This window comes from Equus caballus, chromosome 18, assembly GCF_041296265.1.
Source record: "Equus caballus isolate H_3958 breed thoroughbred chromosome 18, TB-T2T, whole genome shotgun sequence".
NCBI classification, from domain to species: Eukaryota; Metazoa; Chordata; class Mammalia; order Perissodactyla; family Equidae; genus Equus; species Equus caballus.
In genome coordinates this window covers 67,243,123-67,258,018 of record NC_091701.1, presented here as the reverse complement: position 1 = coordinate 67,258,018, position 14,896 = coordinate 67,243,123, and positions in this window count along the sequence as shown.

Below are 14,896 nucleotides of genomic sequence, written 5' to 3'. Positions count from 1 at the left end.
GTCAATGAAGAAATCAAAGGAGAAATAGAAAATTACCTGGAGACAAATGAAAATGAAAATATGATATGTCAAAATATATGAGATACAGCAAAAGTGGTTCCAAGAGGGAAGTTTATAGGAATACAGGCCTACCTCAACAAATAAGAAAAATCTCAAATAAACAATCTAACAGTGCACTGAAAGGAACTGGAAAAAGAAGAACAAACAAAGCCCCAAATCAGTAGAAGGATGGAAATAATAAAAATCAGAGCAGACATAAATAAAATAGAGACTAAAAAAAAGAAAAAAATTCATGAAACTAAGAGCTGGTCCATTGAAAAGATAAACAAAATTGACAAGCCTTTAGCTAGACTCACTATGAAAAAAAGATAGAAGGTCCAAATAAATAAAATCAGAAATGAAAGAGGGGTTATTACAATGGACACCTCTGAAATACAAAAGATTATAAAAAAATACTATGAAAAGCTACCCCCAACTAATTAGATAATCTAAAAGAAATGGATATATTCTTAGAATTATACAACTTCAAAAACTGAATCAAGAAGAAATAAACAATCTGAATAGACCAATCATCAATAAGGAGATTGAAACAGTAATCAAAAGCCTCTCCCCCAACAAAGTCCAGGACCAGACAGCTTCCTTGGTGAATTCTACCAAATATTCAAAGAAGACTTAATATTTATCCTTCTCAAACTCTTCCAAAAAATTTCAAGAGAAGGGGAAGCTTTCTAACCCCTTCTATGAAGCCAACATCACCCTGATACCAAAACCAGACAAGGGCAACACAAAAAAAGAAAATTACAGGCCAATAACACTGATGAACATTGATCAAAAATCCTCAACAAAATACTAGCAAATCAAATGCAACAATACATTAAGATCACAAACCATGATCAAGTGGGACTTATTCCAGGGATGCAGGGATGGTTCAACATCCACAAATCAATCAATGTGACACATCACATTAACAAAATGAAGAACAAAATCACATGATCATCTCAATATATGCAGAGAAAGCATTTGACAAGATACAGCATCCATTTATGATAAAAACTCTGAAGAAAATGGGTATAGAAGGAAAGTACCTCAATATAATAAAGGCCACATATGACAAATCCACAGCTGATATCATTCTCAATGGAGAAAACTGAAAGCTATCCCTCTAAGAACAAGAACCAGACAAGGATGCCCACTTTTTACCACTCTTATTTAACATAGTATTGGAAGTCCTAGCCAGAGCAATTAGGCAAGAAAAAGAAATAAAAGGGATCTAAATTGGAAAGGAAGAAGTGAAACTGCCACTATTTGCAGATGACATGATTTTACATATAGTAAACCCTAACGAATCCACCAAAAACTTTTAGAAATAATAAATGAACATAGTAAAGTTGCAGGATACAAAATCGACATACAAAAATCAGTTGAGTTTCTATACACTAACAACAAAGTAGCAGAAAGAGAAATTAAGAATACAATCTCATTTACAATTGCAATGAAAAGAATAAAATACCTAGGAATAAACTTAACCAACAAGGTGAAAGACCTGTAAACTGAAAACTATAAAACATTGTCAAAAGAAATACAAGACACAGAGAAATGGAAAGATATTCCATCCTCTTGGATTGGAAGAATTAACACAGTTAAAATGTCCATACTTCCTAAAGCAATCTACGATTCAACAGAATTTCTATCAAAGTTCCAACAACATTTTTCACAGAAATAGAACAAAGAATCCTAAAATTTATATGGAACAACAAAAGACCCCAAATAGCCTCAAGGAATCCTGAGAAAAAAAGAAAAAAACTAGAGTTATCACACTCTCTGACTTCAAAATACACTACAAAACTATAGTAATCAAAACAGCATGTACTGGCACAAAGACAGACACACAGATCAATGGAACAGAACAGAAAGCCCAGAAATAAACCCACACATCTACAGACACCTAATTTTCGACAAGGGAACCAAGAACATACAATGGAGAAAGGAAACTCTCTTAATAAATGGTGTTGGGAAAACTGGGCAGCCACATCCAAAAGAATGAAAGTAGACCATTATCTTACACCATACACAAAAATTAACTTAAAATGGATTAAAGGCTTGAATGAAAGACCTGAAACCATGAAACTTCTAGAAGAAAACCTAGGCAGTATGCTCTTCGACATCAGTCTTAGCAGCATATTTTTAAGTACCATGTCTGACCAGGCAAGGGAAACAACAGAAAAAATATTTTGCACAGCAAAGAAAACCAGCAACAAAATGAAAAGACAACCTAACAATTGGGAGAAGATATTTGCAAATCATATATCTGATAAGGGGTTAATATCCAAAATATACAAAGAACTCATACATCTCAAAAACAAAGAAACTAACAACCCAATTAAAAAATGGGCAAAAGATCTGAACAGATATTTCTCCAAAGAAGATACACAGAATGCCAATAGGCACATGAAAAGATGTTCAACGTCACTACTTAACAGGGAAATGCAAATCAAAACTACAATGAGATATCACTTCATGCCTGTCAGAAAGGTTAAAATTACCAACACAGGAAAGAATAAGTTTTGGAGAGGATGTAGAGAAAAGGGAACCCTCACACACTACTGGTGGGAGTGCAAACTGGTTCAGCCACTATGGAAACAGTATGGAGATTCTTCAAAAAATTAAGAGTAGAATTAGCATATGATCCAGCTATTCTACTGCTAGGTATTTAACCAAAGAACATGAAAACCGAATGTGTAAAATGTATGCACCCCTATGTTCACTGCAGCATTATTCACAATAGCCAAGACTTGGAAGCAACCTAGGTGCCCATCAAGGGACGAATGGATAAAGAAGATGTAGTACATGTACACAATGGAATACTACTCAGCCATAAAAAAGGATGAAATCTGGCCATCTGTGACAACACGGGTAGTCTTCGAGGGTATTATGCTAAGCGAAAGAAGTCAGAGGGAGAAAGTCAAATATCATATGATCTCACTCACAAATAGAAGATAAAAATAACATCAAACACACACACACAGACACAGAGATTGGACTGGTGGTTACCAGAGAGGAAGGGGGAAGGAAGGAGGGTTAAAGGGGTAATTAGGCACCTGTGTATTGTGATGGATTAGTTGGGTGGTGAACATGATGTAATCTACATGGAAATCGAAATATAATGATGTACACCCTAAATTTATATAATGTTTTAAACCAATGTTACCACAATAAAAAATACAAAACAATTCCAGCTTTTAAGGCCAAACCTGGTGGCAACAATTCTCTGAGCTGTTTGGGCATAAGATTCTGCCTAGCACTCTGACTTGGTATTCCCTCTTTAATTCTGATACTTTGGGGACTCTCTTTCTTGGTTTCAGCCTCAGCTACAGACTTAAAGAAGTTTCAGCCACATTTTATTCTGTGTTTAGAGCAGAAGAGTGAAGAACTGCTTTGTGTCAGCTCATCTTATAACATGATCAATTCTGGAAGCTGTTTTAAAAAAGTATTCATTCATCCAAAAATATTTATGGAGCACCTATGATGTTCTAAGTATTACAGAACTGAAAGGTGGAAGGTGAGGACAGAGGGGCATGAGACAACACTGAAGAGTGAGACAGAGTCGTGCAAATTGGGTTAAGAATCTGGATTTTTCTTCAGAGCAAATTGCAGCTATTGAAAGATAAGTTTCCATCTTTTTTATTTTTTTGTAGGAAGATTAGCCCTGAGCTGACATCCACTGCCAATCCTCCTCTTTTTGCTGAGGAAGACTGGCCCTGAGCTAACACCTGGCCCATCTTCCTCTACTTTATATGTGGGACGCCTGCCACAGCATGGCCTGCCAAGCGGTACCATGTCTGCACCCCGGATCTGAACTGGCGAACCCAGGGCCACCGAAGCAGAACATGCCCACTTAACCGCTGCGCCACTGGGATGGCCCCTAAGTTTTCATCTTAAAAACGCAGAGTGGAGAATGGATTGGAGCCCAAAAAAGAGTAGATGTGGGGGGAAGTGTGCAGTATTCCAGTGGGTGATGATGGTGTCTTGATCCAGACAGTGAGGATAGATAAAAGCAAATGGACTTAAGAGATATTCAGGTAATAAATTTTGTAATCTTTGCTTATGAACTTAATTGGGGAAGGGATAGGAATGAGTCAAAGATTCGTCTTAGGTGCTTGGCTTGCACATCTGGGTGGTTGTTAACAGCATTTAACGAGATAGAGAGCACAAGGCGAAGGAGCAAATTTAATTGGAAATATCTCAAGTTCAGTTTTGGGCATGTTAAGTTTAAGGCACCAGTCAGCCCAGAGGACTTATCCAGTAAGCAGCAGCTGTCTGGGTTGTGGGCTCAGAGCCTAAGTCTGAGCTGGAAAGAAAAAGAATACTGAATTATTTGGAATGAGATTTTCTAACGAGAGAGGGTAGAGAGGAAAAAGAAGAGAGTCTGTGATCCACCTTCAGGGATACCATCACCTAAAGGTTGGGTAGAAGGGAAGAGGAGAGAAAAAAAGAACAGCTGGAGGAAGAGTTGTATCAAGGATGGCCTTTTTCCCCCTACGCAGGGACGGACTGAGAATATTTATTTGCTGACGGGAAGGACACCGAAGAGAAAGACTGAAGTTATTATAGAGAGGAAGGACAATGGCTAACAAGAAGTTCCTGAAAAGTTGAAAGAGAATGGGGATTATGGGCAGAGGGAGAAGGATTGGCCTTTGACAGCAGACAACATTGTAACAAGAGGGAAGGAAGACAGGATGGGTACAGATGTAGACAGGTTTTTAAAGTTGATTTTTGAAAGGTTGTGGTCATTCTTCTCTGACAGTGTGTTATTTTCTCTGTAAAGCAGAAGCTGAGCTCAGGTGCTCCATGTAATAGGGTAGGTAGAAGGACAGAGACTTGAGGAGATGGAGCGTTTAAGATTGAACTGACTATAAAGACAAAACGAGCTTTCCAGGCAATGTTAACAGCTCAGAAATCTGCTAGTTCATATGATTTTTCTCACTAGTGTCCTTTGGCCTGGGTACAAACCCAGAGAAGGTGAGTAGCTGGATTCATCCAGCTTGGGCTTTGTCAGGCTTGGGGCTTTGATAGACAGGTGCTACAAAAGGACAATGAGACAAGGTAAGTTGGAACATTAATAAGAAAGTGGCTAAAATGATGGATTATGGAATATAGACTGATTAAAGGAGGAAACTAAATACAGGAAGGAGATGATGAGAGGAAGATAGTAGAATGGCGCGATAGTCTGAGCGTTTGCATCCTGCCCCCAAATTCATACGTTGAAATCCTAACTCCTGAAGATGATAGTATTAGGAGGTAGGGCCTTTAGGAGGTGCTTAAGTGGAAAGTGGAATCCTCATGAGGGGAACTGATGACCTTATAAAAGAGGCATCAGAGAGATTCCTAGCCCCTATTGCCACGTGAGGACACAGAGAGAAGGTGCCAGCTATGAGCCCAGAAGAGGGCTCTTACCCAACTATGCTGGCACCCTGATCTCAGATTTCTAGCCTCCAGAACTATAAGACACAAATTTTTATTGTTTCTAAGCTGCCCAGTCCATGATATTTTGTTATAGCAGACCAAACAGACTAAGACACATGGCCAATGGACTGAAAGTTACAAGTGAAGTAGTGATAGATCCAAGTGAACAAACCAAAATGATCAGGGTCTATATGAACCAAGAATGTGAAATGATCAGGGTCTATATGAACCAAGAATGTGAAATGATCAGGGTCTATATGAACCAAGAATGTGAAATGATCAGGGTCTATATGAACCAAGAATGTGAAATGATCAGGGTCTATATGAACCAAGAATGTGAAATGATCAGGGTCTATATGAACCAAGAATGTGAAATGATCAGGGTCTATATGAACCAAGAATGTGAAGCCTGTATAAGCGGCTTCAAAGGCGGAACACTTTCCAATGAGGAGTTCCAGAGTCTGACTCTGGGAATGGAAGCTGCGTTAGTCAGGATAGTATAAGTTATTTTTCATTAAAAGATTGACTCCAACTTCAGATAAAAATCTCAAACAAAACTAAGTTTTATTTATCATTCAAGCTGGGTTTTCTTTGAAATGTTGCCATTTCAACACATAGCTACCATGTCTCAATGGTAAGGGATGAGAAGACCACACTGAGTTCTTAAATGCTTTGGTCTGGAAGCAAAACATGTCACTTCAGCTCATAATCCTCTGTCCAGAAGTAGTCATATGGCCCCATCTATTTGCAAAGGGGCTAGGAAATTCGAAAGAGCACATGGATATTCAGTGAGCAATAAGTGCCTCTCCACGCAGCCGAGATGGATGAAGGAGGAGACAATTAAAAATAAAGTGATTGCGGAATGTCATTGTTGATGACTGCCAGGGGTGTGGTAGAAAGGAAAACTGAATGCGGTGCTTAGCCTTCAGTGAAGGGGGAGGGCAGCTGCAAGTTGGTAGATAAGAGCAATGAGAAGGAAGAGTGCTAGATGGTGAGTCTTAAAGAAGAGCAGGATTTTGTCCTGGGTAGAAAATCAAGTGCCCAGGAAAATGCCTTTGGGAACAATAAAGAAATCTATCACTTAGGCAAAAGGAATCCAGCCACTCTACTAGACCCCATGGGGACCAGGACTATTGCCCAATAATGTCTTGTAGGGAGATAAGAATGGCCATACAGTTGGTCCTCATAAACAGAGAACGTTGTTTGGGTGGTGGGAAATTATTTCTGAACAGTAATTGATATTTTTCCTGATAGTTCATTTTCCTATTTTGTGTTTGCCCCTATGAATACCTAGTTTGTGTTCATTGCCTCAGGGTCTGAAACACTACTCCAAACTTCTAGCCTACAAATAGCCTAGGCCGTGAAAAGAATGGAAGGATGTGGTAGACAGAACAAAGATGCTCAATTCTTAACCCCTGGAACCTGTGAATGTGTTAGGTTACAAGGCAAGGGGGAAATGAGACTGCAGATGGAGTTAAGGTTACTAATCAGCGGGCCTTAAAATAATGAAATTTTAATGTAATTACAAGAGTCTTTGAATGTGGAGGAGGGAGGCAAGAAATGTCAGTGTCAGATGTATGCAACATGAAAGGACTTGACTGGTCCCTGCTGGCTTTGAAGATGGGAGGGGGTCATGAATCAAGAAACGTGGGCCATATTTAGAAGCTCGAAGAGGCAAAGAAACACATTCTCCCCTAGAGGTTTCAGAGGGAGCATGGCCCTATCAACACCCTGATTTTAGCCCAGTGAGATCCATTTCAGACTTGTGAACTCTAGAACTCTATGACAAATTTTTGTTGCTTTAAGCCACTATATTTGTGATAATATGTTACAGGAGCAATAGAAAACTTATAAAAGCCAAAGGAAAAGTTTTGAGAATTGGAAATTTGAGAAGGGAATTATCTGTGAAGAAGAATGGGTAAGCAATATCAGAGTAGAAGCAATGACAACATGGATATTAATTAACGGCAGAGGAAAAGGCCCAGTACTCTGCTCTCTGGGCCAACATCCAGGCAGACAGCAAACTCCCTGACATGGAGTTATGTGATCTGTGCTTTTCACCTGGTAAAAGCGCAGAGAGAGAAAGCAAGACCCCTAAGGAGAGAGGCTGTGTGCTGTTAGTCAGAAGGCTGCTTAATTAGTCTCATGAAGAGTTCATTATATTTTGGTAATAGTACTTGGACCTCTTTTTTCCAGTGCTATACCCATAATATTGTTTTTGTTTAGTGTAGTAACTTTGTAATGTGTCAACCTGGCTAGCCTGAAACTAAATTTCTTGGGTTCTCCTTTCCTGTATGTTAAGATGGACCACAAGAGAGATTCCTATGGGATATGTGGAGGGCAGAAGGGAAGCAGCAGCCATTTTGTAGCTCAACCACTTTGTCACTTATCTACTGACTCTCCCTATTGGTGTGAGAAAACGCCTTCACCTTGGCCTAGATCCTCCTTCGGCTTGTCTGACTCCTGAGCCAGGTGTCGGTGTTTAGCTCCATCAAGTAAGACCCGGCTTCTGCAGGCCACCCACACCACCCAGGGGAGAGGCAGCAAAACTGATGCTTTCAGTACATCCCGTGGGCTCCATCTCAAGCTGTGGGTTCTAGCTAGTTCTTGCTCTGTCCCACATTACATCCATCTCTCCTTTCCAACTGTCTGTCTTGTAGACATCAAGCTCCAGTATCAGATGTGAAGACAATAGCCTTACAGAGACTGCTTAACCAGCTCCCCCAATTACGTAAGGTCAAATCCCTGTAATAAACACCTTTGAATATGATATGATATGATACGATATAAGAAAATGTATATATGTATATTTATCCTGTTCCTTTGAAATTTTGAGTTTCTATCATATTTGTTTCTGATATCACCAAAAATTCTTTTCAATTTCTGTGATTTGCAGGAATTATATTTAGTGTCTCTCATGGATTATTATCCTGGTCATTTACTCTTTTAACTTATCCCTCACTTTCTTTGAATACTATTTTTCTTGGACCAGCAGAATCTGAATGACTCAGATTCAGATACAGTAAGTAATCATTTATTTCCTACTTAAAACCATCTACAAAATATCTCTCCCTACCTCTCCTTTAACATCTTCCCAAAAGCCTTGAAAGGACCATTCAAAATACATAACTCGGATATAATGCTAATAAGGAATCATTGATCCATGAATAAATTATGAATAGTGACAGAAGGCAAGGCAATGTTTGTGATTCAGCTCAGTAGACTTTGCTGGCAAGAAAACATCCTGTAATCAATCCTTTGATTGCTGGAAAACATGGTTCAAAATAAAAAGTGAAGCAATATACACATATAGCCATAAACATAGGAACAAACACTTGCAAACTTAGAGCTCCACTCCCTGAACCCCTCTTAAACAAAACTTAGGTTGCATGGAAAGAGTCGGGGATTGGAGAGTTAGACAGGCCTTGATTTAAATCATGGTTCTGGCATTCCATAGCTCTGTGACTCTGAGCCATTGATTTAACTTTTCAGAAGTCTTCTCTACAAAATTGCAATAACAGTACCCGCCCCATAGGATTGTGGGAAAGATTAAAAATAATACGTAAAACTTCTGGCACATAAAAAGGCACTAGGGGAATGCTACCTGTTATTATTATACTCTTCAAACAGCACATGTATCCCCTTTGTTAATACCTTTAAAAATATATCTCTGCAAACGATGTCCTGGAAAATCCCTACAGATGCATATATGCTTTCCAATTGCTTAACCCCACTCATCTCATTTTATAGTCACAAGATCCACACTCACCAAATCTTTTTCTACAGAGTTGGAGGTCAAACGAAAAGCAATGTAGGAGTTCACCCTCTTCATGGCTGGGGGAAGACGGAAGCTCTTGACAGGAGCATTGGGCCTTAGAGAAAGCAAGGCCCTAGTCCTTAATTAGAGGCTACTGCTTCAGCAGCTGCACCAAGCGCTTAGTCACAAAGACAGCAGAGGACAAAAAGGGGGCAGGCCCTTCCTTCCCGGCCCAAGTTGGAGATGAGTGGGGGAGGAGATTGCTTACCTCTCTGACTGCCTCCAAGGGTTTTCCCACCTTCCTCTGCAGGTTCCCACGGTCAGGCTACCAAGCCGGAGAATTCCCAAAGTGAAAATACATTGACAGCTGTGTTTGGAATCTATTAACAACATTTTAACAATTACACACAGGGCCAAATTTGACCTTGAAAGTACAGGAAACTTATCTCCAAAAGACTGAATGAAAACGAAGAAATCACATAAATAAAAATGCCCCCAATACGAAGTGAAATTATGGATGAAAAAAGGAAAACAGGAGAACAAAACATTATCTTATTACAGGCAACAGTTTAAAAAATTCTGGGGCCAAAGTACAAATCTTTACTTCCATAATCTTAAACAAAACTCTGTTTTTCCCTACTTATGCTATAATGCATCCAAGAATATTTATTTTCTGATTCTTGCTACGTTTTATCATTGTAGTTTAGTGTTTAATGATTCTTTTTACTGTAAACATTCATCTATTGCCCTCATATGTATTATCTGTACTATCTGTATACTTTCTACCTGTGGTTTGAAATTTCTGTAGAGACACGGTCCAGAAGAGCATCATCTTTATGAACAGAGACATTATTATAGTCCAAAAAGTGAAAAACTGAAAACAGAGCATTTCTAGGACTTTCCATTTATTCTGCTTGTAGCATAAGCCCAATATAAGTGAAATTCTCTTCACAAAAGTTAGAATTAGACAATGTAACTCTGCTTGTAATAGGCAGTTCTCTCCTCTGATCGGGTACAAAACTATCCCCAGAACAAGGAGAGAACATTTTTACAGATCAGACAGACTATGATTTCTTAAAAGGCTATTAATCTGGGTTGGCAAGGATTTGGGGGAAATAGGCATTTTTGAATACTCTTGCTAGACATCTAAGTCAATACATCTTTCTGAAGGATAAGTTGGAAAAATGATTCAAATTCTTATTTTATATTGGGGTCGGCCCAGTGGGGTAGTGGTTAAGTTATGTGCTCCACTTTGGAGGCCTGGGATTCACAGGTTTGGATCCCAGGCATGGACCGAGCACTGCTGGTCAGACCACGCTGTGGCAGCATCCTACATAAAATAGAGGAGGACTGGTAAGATGTTAGCTCAGTGGCAATCTTCCTCAAGCAAAAATAGGAAGATTGACAACAGATTTTAGCTTGGGGCCAATCTTCCTCACCAAAAAAGAAAAAAACAATTCAGTTCTCAAATTGTGTGGATGGTTCTTCTGTTAATGTGGTAGCAACTGTACAGTAAAAATAACAAGGTCTTTTCATAAAGTATATACTGTCAAAACAAGACTATTCATTTATTACACATTTTTTTTACTCCCTAGTATGTGCCAGGTACTGTGCCAGGAACTGGATGCTGAGGATACATCTATAGTAGGCCAGAATTCCTGCCATTGAGGAGCCTACAGAAGAGAGTGGACACACAAAAATAAGCAGGCAATTAGATGATAGTGTGCTAAGTACTATGCTAAGAGAAGTACTAGTGCTAGAGAAGCAGGATGGGACACTGGTAGAAACCATTTGCAGGACCTGTTCAGCTCATATACCTTTCCCTGGGAACTGCCTTCTACCTTTGTGTCACAGCCTTGTCTATACTACATACCTCCAACTACGGCCACAGATGACTGGACAAGAGGCACATACGTGACCCAGGCTGGAACTCATCCCAAGAGCTAGGGGATCAGTTAGCTGTGGCAGGTGAATAAGTGTGCTTATGTAAGGTCAGAACTAAGGTGGTTGTCTGAGGCTGTATACAAACAGGGAAAAGAAGGCTGCTCTGCAGAAGCCTGGAAAGGAGGACTCAATACACTTGGGAAGACTCTGCTTCCAAGGTGGCTCACTAATGTGGCTGGCAAGTCAGTGCTGGCTATTGTCAGGAGGCCTCAGTTCCTCTCCACAGCACTGCTTGAGGCATGGCCGCTGGATCGCCCCACAAAGAGCAATCCAAGAGACCAAGGTGGGAGTTGTAATGCCTTTCATGACCTTGTCTCCGAAGTCACATGCCATCTCTTCAGCTATATTTGCCACCAGGTCATCCCTGATTCATTCCCTGGTGGAAAGAGACTATGGAAGGCTTTCCTCACTTACTGACAGTTGGAAAGAAACTCAATTATCTGCCTAGACTAGGACTTTAAAATAATACTATTGGAAATGGAAACAGCAGCTAGTGCTGCCATTAAAAGGGGCAATATCAATCTCTCTCAGAGGGGCAGGCAGGTGTGAATAGAGAAGAAAAAGGGAGAATGAGATTAAACGTGCCGACCATACACCTGTTATGAACTACTTCGGGCTAAGCAGTGTTATGACAGGGGTGCAATGCCCAACAGGCCAAAGGCCCAGAGCCACTGCTCTTCATGGTATAAGAAGTTCACTTTCTTGGGTTCTTGGCAAAATGAGCCCATTGTCGGGGTTTGTATAAGCATATGGAATTTAAGGAGAGGCTTTAGGGCAGACTGAACCCCTTTGTAGTAGTCCTAAATTGAATCATAGTTCTAAAGAGCCCTAAGATTTAGGATTTAAGACTAAGGACTTGATCCTAAAACTTAGGACTCTCTGGGGGTTTTATGACTTTCTGGGAGTAACACTGACTTTCTGGATGCCTACCTTTCAGCCTCATAGACACTGTGATCCTCAGCTCCCCACGTTATGTGTACAGTCTATGTTTTCAGAGCAAAAGTATATGCTATAATTTGACAACGGACAGTATATTTGAAATTAGAACTGTCTTTGAAATCCTTACCCTACTCTTGGATATATGAACTACTTCTTCTATGGTTTTATGTACATAACAAAATAACTATGGGGGAGTATAAGCAATTAATAGAATTCCAGAATTTTCAGGGACAGATGGGTTCTAAAGGAGCTTAATATTTTTTAGGTGTTCATAGACAAAAAAAGCAAAACAAAAAATCCTCAGGATAGGATTGAATTTTTTGTGTTTTGTTTAAATACAACTTCATATATTTAAAAGAAATATACACTATTTTATATTTATTACAATTCTCAGAGGTGAAAAATCTAATATAGCTTCTTAAGTAACATAAATTCTCCTGAAGGACTCCAGAGTTAATGGAGGTAAATGATCGCCAATGACAGGAAAAATAAGTTAAAAAATGAAGAAAAAGTAGGGGCCGGCCTTGTGGCCAAGTGGTTAAGTTCACACGCTCCGCCTTCAGGGGCCCAGGGTTTCACCGGTTCAGATCCTGGGCGCAGACATGGCACCACTCATCAGGCCACACTGAGGTGCAACAACTAGGAGAACCCACAACTAAAAATATACAAACTATGTACTGGGGGGATTGGGGGAGAAAAAGCAGAGGGGAAAAAAACGATTGGCAACAGTTAGCTCAGGTGCCAACCTTTAAAAAGAAAGAAAGAAACAGAAGACAAGAAAACATTTGCAACAAGTTTTCTGAGTACATCTGAAGATCAGTTCAGATGTCATCTGGGCATTGAGAGGGTCTATATAGTCTCAAAGAGAAAAGTCAAGACAAAGAGTGGATGTGATGTGCACAGTCAACTACACTAGACTCAGATTGAGGGCTTGATGTAACTATAGTGACCCCTACTGGAGGTTATCTATTTTTTTAACTCAAGAACCTAAATCAGGGCTTGTGCAAGCATACAAACAATTTTCATAGAATAATTGCATTTGAAAGTTGGAAGAAGGCTCAGAGAACATTTAGCATTATCTCTTTAATTCATAATTGATGAAACAGGCCTTTGCCTTGGAGAGGTTAAATGACTTGCTTTAGGTCACAGAACTGGAATTACCAGGAAATAAAGACATCTGCCCAGTTCTTGGGCCTGTTTATACAGGCAGTTTCCTGTCATAACAAATAAAAGTTTCTATAACAAACAAAATGAGGAGGCCGAGCAAAACCTCAGGAACTTACACTAATTTAAAAATAAACTATTCACTGGATTTGGTTAACTAGGACTCAGTTTTGCTGAGAAAAGGACTTTCTAATTGATACTAATATGACACTTTTTTCTTTCCCCTTTGGCCTTTATGAGCTTACACAACTTCATATCAGACTCAAACTTCCATTTGGAATGCTAAGTTGCCCTGTCCTTCACCAGGTTACCCGTGTTCCCCATCTCTGCTATTTTGATCTTTCTGAAATATTTTTTTGGGCTTCAATATGCTTTTTATGTGCTTTCCCATTCTTCACCTCTAAAAAACTCTTGATAATGTACTAAGAAAAAGGAAATAACAGAATCACAATGGCTCTTATATTGGGATTTTCTGGAAAGTCTGACTCTGGTTCTTACCCTCTACTCAGCACACTAGAGTCACCCATTCCTGAATGCCCTTTGCTTCTTCATCTTTCTTCCCTCAGTCAACATCCCTCTTTCTTCACTCCATAAGTCAGAGTTCCCAAGACATATCATGACCATGGGGTTTGTGCATTTGTTCTCCTGTTACTGTACTAGAAGGCAAAATCCTGGTCCCTGCTTACATCCTTAGCTAGTTATGGAAGCTTTGGAAAAGCCACTTTACTTCTTCCACATTTCAGTTCTGTCATCTTTCAAATGGTTATAATAATATAGGCTATATTTACTTCACAGACTTTCAGTGAGGATCAAATAAGATAAAGTTTTTGAAGGAGGTATGAAAAATATAAAAAATTATGCACAGGATAGTTTTTGAGATATTATTTTTACTACTTTCTTTGCAATTTTTTCTCTCTTCAACTATTCAAGCAGGTACCCAGGTTATTTTCTGTTTTTTTGCTTCTGGAACTTTTTGCATGTGGAAACCTTAAGCTGTCTGAGGTTAAAAAAAATTCTTCTTACTTCTTATACAAAAGATTATGTTAGGAGCCCTGGAGAAGGAAGGAAGAGGAGCACTTTAAGTAAAGAGAATAAGATAGAAGTTTGTCCCATTCAGACTAGAAGGATTATAGAGGTTAATTGGCTTCATGACCAGTGGGGACACTGCAGAGCCCACTCTGAGGCTGCCCCTGAGGAAGGTGGAAAGACCTCAGGGTGGAACACTTCATGACGCATGGATTAAAACCTGACTGTCCACTTTGCAGGGCAGAGATAGATAGAAGTAGAGATCTACATTGATTCATGGGCAAGTGGCTATTTGGTCAAGGAGTCAAGGGCTTGAATAAACAGGATTAACAGATTGGTTAAAAGGAGGTCTAAGGAAGAGTTAAACGAACCTCTCAGAGTGGGCAGAGTGAGGATATTTGTATCCCATGCAAATGCTTACTACAAGGCATCCACTGAAGAAGAGATTCTCAATAATCAAGTAAACAATATGACCAATCCTGTGGATGTCAGTTAGCTGTCTTCCCCAGCCATCCTGGTGCTCACGAACATAATGGTCCTGGCAACAGTGTGGGCTTAAGAACATATGCTTCTTTCCACAAGGCTAATCTTGCTACTGCCACT